A 5,387-nucleotide genomic window follows, 5' to 3' on the forward strand; every position below is an offset into this window, starting at 1 on the left:
CCTCCCTCCCACCCAAGCAGACATCCGTTTTAAAGGGGAATCAGCGGGGGGGGGGGCAATAAATAACCTAGGGGGGCAATTGCCCCCCTGTAGAGACGCCTATGGTTATAACCCTCCCTTACTTTATTGAGAACGAAATGAAATGTTTTGGATTATGTTCTAATTTAAGACTAGGATAAGTGAATCTCCCAGGGTTTGGTTTGTCAAAGGTTTACAAAATTTGTGGTGAATTCTATTGAAGTATGTGGGGATGAATCTTGCTCAAGTGGGTTTACTCCGTTTTCTCCCACACTCCAAAGACATGCTGGAAGGTCAATAGCCTTCTGTCTAAATTGGCCCTGTGTATGCATGTGAGATGGTGACCTTAGCTTGTATAGTGCTCACCCTCTAAGAAGCCACTGGATATGAATTAGGTTCTCCTACCTGTTTTGCCAGTCAACAGCCTTCTTCTTTAGCTCCGGCAACACTGGCACTTTAGGATAGAACAGGCTCAAGTCATAGGGTCTTTTTAATATTTATTACTCAGTATCAACCAGGACAGAGGGTTAGGGTTGCAGGATTCCCAAGTAACAAAAATAGAGGACAGTGTCTTCACTATTAGCAACAGCAGTAACAGGTAGAAAAAGGTGCTATGAGGGTGACCAATAATAGGTAGTGGCACCAGAGAACAGCCAGGAACCAGGAGCCAGGAAGTAATTCCTACTGCATGACTTCTATACAACTAACAGATAACACACACACCACTGATGGTATACAAATCAAAACAACTGTAGAAATATATAAAGGATTTGTTCATCTTTATCTTTGCTGCCTAGATGTAAAACAGATTCTGTTTATTATATAGAATTTTACTTAAAAATTACGTGTACAAATCCTAAGGGAAATTGCCGAAATTGCCTCTTGGCATCAAAGAAGGGAATTCAGGATCCTAGCCTTGAATTAAATCTGGTTTTATTTGAAATCACTGCTTGCTTAATAAATGCAGGACATGTTTCTTCCTAGTCTGTCTGAATGGAAAAAGGTAATAATCAAGCTAATGCACTGTACAGGGAATTACTGTCAGTCCTTTCTGAATTGTATTAGAAGAGGAAAAATCACTATGCAATCAGTAAAACAGTGAGCTAGGAATTTATTAATGGTGTGTATTTGGAAAAATTGAAAACCTGCTATGCATGAAGATATTGTAACAGAAGTTCCATGAATTATTTATGAATGGCAGACACAATAATAACTCAAACTGGTTATTCCGTATTTAGATGAATAGGTACCTCTTTCTGCTTTTAATTGACTGATCAGTTTATGAGGGCTGTTGCATGGCTTTTCTCATACAGTGAATGTATACTCGTCATAGTAATGTGTCAGTAGTGGACCTTAAAGTGAACATTTCCTTTGCTTGCAGCAAAGTGAAATATCCAACACTTCTGGGTATGGGTTAGCATGTGACTCACTTCTTCTCTTATATATGGCAGTGCTTGGTTGGCTTGACCCAGTATTGCCACATGGGGGCAAAGAATTAGTCCATAGCTCTGGTTAATCTCCCACAAGTTACTCTGCCTTTCCTTTGCTGAATCCAGCAGAGGAACAGACTGGTCAGAAAGTGAGGAAAGGCGAGTACATACTGCTGGGGAGAAAAGGGGTTTAAGTGAGCCTTTTACTTTGTCCTGCATGTGGCACTCCCTAGTGGTGGGTTGTTAAGACTAATTCCAGTATTAGGCCTACAGTGTAGGTTTTACAGTGTTGGCAGGTCTGAGACCCCAGCAACCATCGCTCCATTATTTTGGCCATCAGGTTCCACACTAGAGTAGGCCCAAGGGGCCATGTTGGGAATCACACACTTGTTTAGTATGAGAGAGGCCACTGCTCCAGATTTTGTCTGCTCCAGATTTGATATATTTCCCCCACATAATTCCACAAGGATAAAACCAGAGTGAACAGTGACATACAGTGGTGCCTTCAAAAACGACATCCTTCCAGATGTACAGGCGATCACCGGGTTACATACAAGATAGGGACTTTAGGTTTGTAATTATTTTGAATTTGTATGTAAGTCGGAACAGGTACATTTTTTAAATGTAACACCAGCCAACATTTTTTTTTAGTTTTGGATAGCATAGGGAAGGGTCACATTTGTTTTGCTGTCTGTTCTTCTTGTTCAGAAGATTATAATATAATAAAAACATTTTTTAATTCAAAATAACACACCAAAAAACGTTTTTTTTTTCTATTTTTAATTTAATTTTATATACCGTATATACTCGAGTATAAGCCGTCCCGAATATAAGCCGAGGTACCTAATTTTAGCCAAAAAAACTGGGAAAAAGTATTGACCCGAATATAAGCCGAGGGTGGGAAATGAGGCAGCTACTGGTAGATAGATACCATTAAAATACATTAATATTTATTTAAAAGAAAAATAACCTAGCTCTGTAAGTGGAAAAGGGGGTACAGGGCTACATATCATGTACTACGGATCATTTAACCCATTCATATTAGCAGAGGATAATTGTAAATCTATTGTTCAGTGCACTCTATATGTAGTATATAGTACATGTACATATAGAGTGCCTGCAACAATACATTTACAATGATCCTCTGCTAACATGAATGGGTTAAATGATCCATAGTACAGGGCTACATACAGATCATTTAATACATTCATGTTAGTATAATTGTAAATGTATTGTCTGCACTGTATTAGCAGTATATACTCTATATAGAGTATATACTGCTAATACAGTGCAGACAATACATTTACAATTATACTAACATGAATGTATTAAATGATCTGTATGTAGCCCTGTACTATGGATCATTTAACCCATTCATGTTAGCAGAGGATCATTGTAAATGTATTGTTGCAGGCACTCTATATGTACATGTACTATATACTACATATAGAGTGCACTGAACAATAGATTTACAATTATCCTCTGCTAATATGAATGGGTTAAATGATCCGTAGTACATGATATGTAGCCCTGTACCCCCTTTTCCACTTACAGAGCTAGGTTATTTTTCTTTTAAATAAATATTAATGTATTTTAATGGTATCTATCTACCAGTAGCTGCCTCATTTCCCACCCTCGGCTTATATTCGGGTCAATACTTTTTCCCAGTTTTTTTGGCTAAAATTAGGTACCTCGGCTTATATTCGGGACGGCTTATACTCGAGTATATACGGTACTTTATTTTTTTGCATTTTTAATTTTTATTTAACTTTTTTTAATTTTTTTTGTCTTTTTAATTTATTTATTTTTAACTGGGTGGGTGCAGTGCGTGCAGTGCTTTTATGTGACATGCGTGCAGTGCTTTTATGTCACATGCGTGCAGTGTTTTAATGTCAGATGCGTGCAGTGTTTTAATGTCAGATACGTGCAGTGTTTTAATGTCACATGCGTGCAGTGTTTTAATGTCTCAACCTCAGTCCGAATTGTGAATGGGCAAATACCGCAGAATCTGAGCTGCTGCCGTATGATCCAACATCAATATAGCGGAAGCAGTAATTTGAATCTGCTGCCGCAAATAAAACAACGAAAAAAAAAAAATTATAATTGAAAAAACGGCTGCCACTGCCAATAGGTTTGACAATGCGGCTATGTTTGCCATCTATGGCTCCCACGCAGTTTGGAAAGTTGCAGGACGTGGCAAACAATCCCAAAATTTGAAGCCACTCCTCTTTGGTGGGTTGCAACATGACTATATCATGCAGGACCTCCCATATCGCACAACACGTTTCTTTAATCAAGTTGCTCGCTGTAGATTTCCCAATCATGAACGAGAAATGTAGATTGGTCAAGGCCTGTCCAGTCACTAAATACCTAAGAAATGAAAGCTAAAAGCAAGAATTTAATTAGATCATGTTTACATTTTGTTTCCATATAGTCAATATCATAAAAACCAAATGGAAGAGCATTAAGGATGCCTTTACGCGCCACCGTCGAAAACAACGGGAGCACCACAGTGGCTCGGCTGCCAGTGCACCATACCGCTACATACATGCGGAGCAGCTCTCATTTCTCATTCCATGTCTTGAAATGCGGAGGTAAGTCACGTCAATTACAATTACATGCATAGAATAATATATAGCAAATACTTATGTATTGTTTATTACTCTTTACAGCACCGAGAGTAGCTGGGAAGCTACTGAGAGGCCTAAAGAGGACAAGGTGGAATCGCCCACAGCACCTACTGAGCCGTCCTTCTCCCCAGGACCACTGAGCCCACCCCCAGCAAGCAGCACACCAGCACCACCGGCGACACCAACCCCGTCTGCCCCACCATCCAGGACCACTGTACGCAGACGTACAGTGCTCAGGCCTCGACGCCAGAGATTAGAAAGGGAGGAGGACAGACTTGTAGATGTCCTGGACTCTATGGCCCATCCTGTCCCCAGGCTTTCGTGCGAGGCACATTTTCTGCTAAGCTTGGAGGATAAACTGAAAAGGGTGCCTTTAGGTCGACGGTCCGAAATACGGGAAGCAGTCACCAGAGTCATTAACTTCGCTATTTTGCCAGACGTCTATACACAACATGACACTGCACCCATACCAGCCCCACCAATTAGAAATCCACCTCAACATGTCACACCCATGCACTCACACACTTCACAACCATACCCACACACACCCATGCACCATCAGTACCACCCAGAAACATGGCACCCATGACCACATTCCCCATATGTTTATCCCTCCACCAGCCTGGCACATAGCTCCACCACCAACACACAAATACCGGCTGGCTCACGTGGAATGAGGGAGGACATGCAGGTGGACGAGCCTAACTTTGCGCTCCCAAATGATCAAAATTTATAATTTTGGCCTATAAAATTCCGTAGTTCCATGTTTGCTTATAGGCACCCTTTTCAGTTTATCCTACACGTTTGAGCAGGAAAATTTAAGTTAGCCTTTGAATTATGTTATTTTTATTTTGTAAATTTTAACTAAAATTTAACAATGAGTTTGTGTGGTTTTTTTGGGTTTAAGATGAAGGTTTAAAATATTTTTAGGATTTTATTATATAAAAGGTTGGGTTAAACATATGGAGGGTCACACATGCCATACGTCAAAATGGAGGCCCACCACATAGCAATGCATTATACAGCAATGCAGAATACCACCAGCTATAGAGGACTACAAATCCCAGCAATACAGCAATGCAGAATACCACCAGCTATAGAAGACTATAAATCTCAGGAATACATTATACATCAATGCAGAATAATATGAAGTTACGTACTCTGTGTTGCTCCAGGGTGGTGACCTGATGTCTCAGGTGGGCTGTGCGGGAGTCTCAGGTGGGCTGTGCGGGAGTCTCAGGTGGGCTGTGCGGGAGTCTCAGGTGGGCTGTGCGGGAGTCTCAGGTGGGCTGTGCGGGGGTCTCAGGTG

Source organism: Nanorana parkeri, unplaced genomic scaffold (assembly GCF_000935625.1).
Source record: "Nanorana parkeri isolate BGI_ZX_2015 unplaced genomic scaffold, ASM93562v1 scaffold927, whole genome shotgun sequence".
Taxonomy (NCBI): domain Eukaryota; kingdom Metazoa; phylum Chordata; class Amphibia; order Anura; family Dicroglossidae; genus Nanorana; species Nanorana parkeri.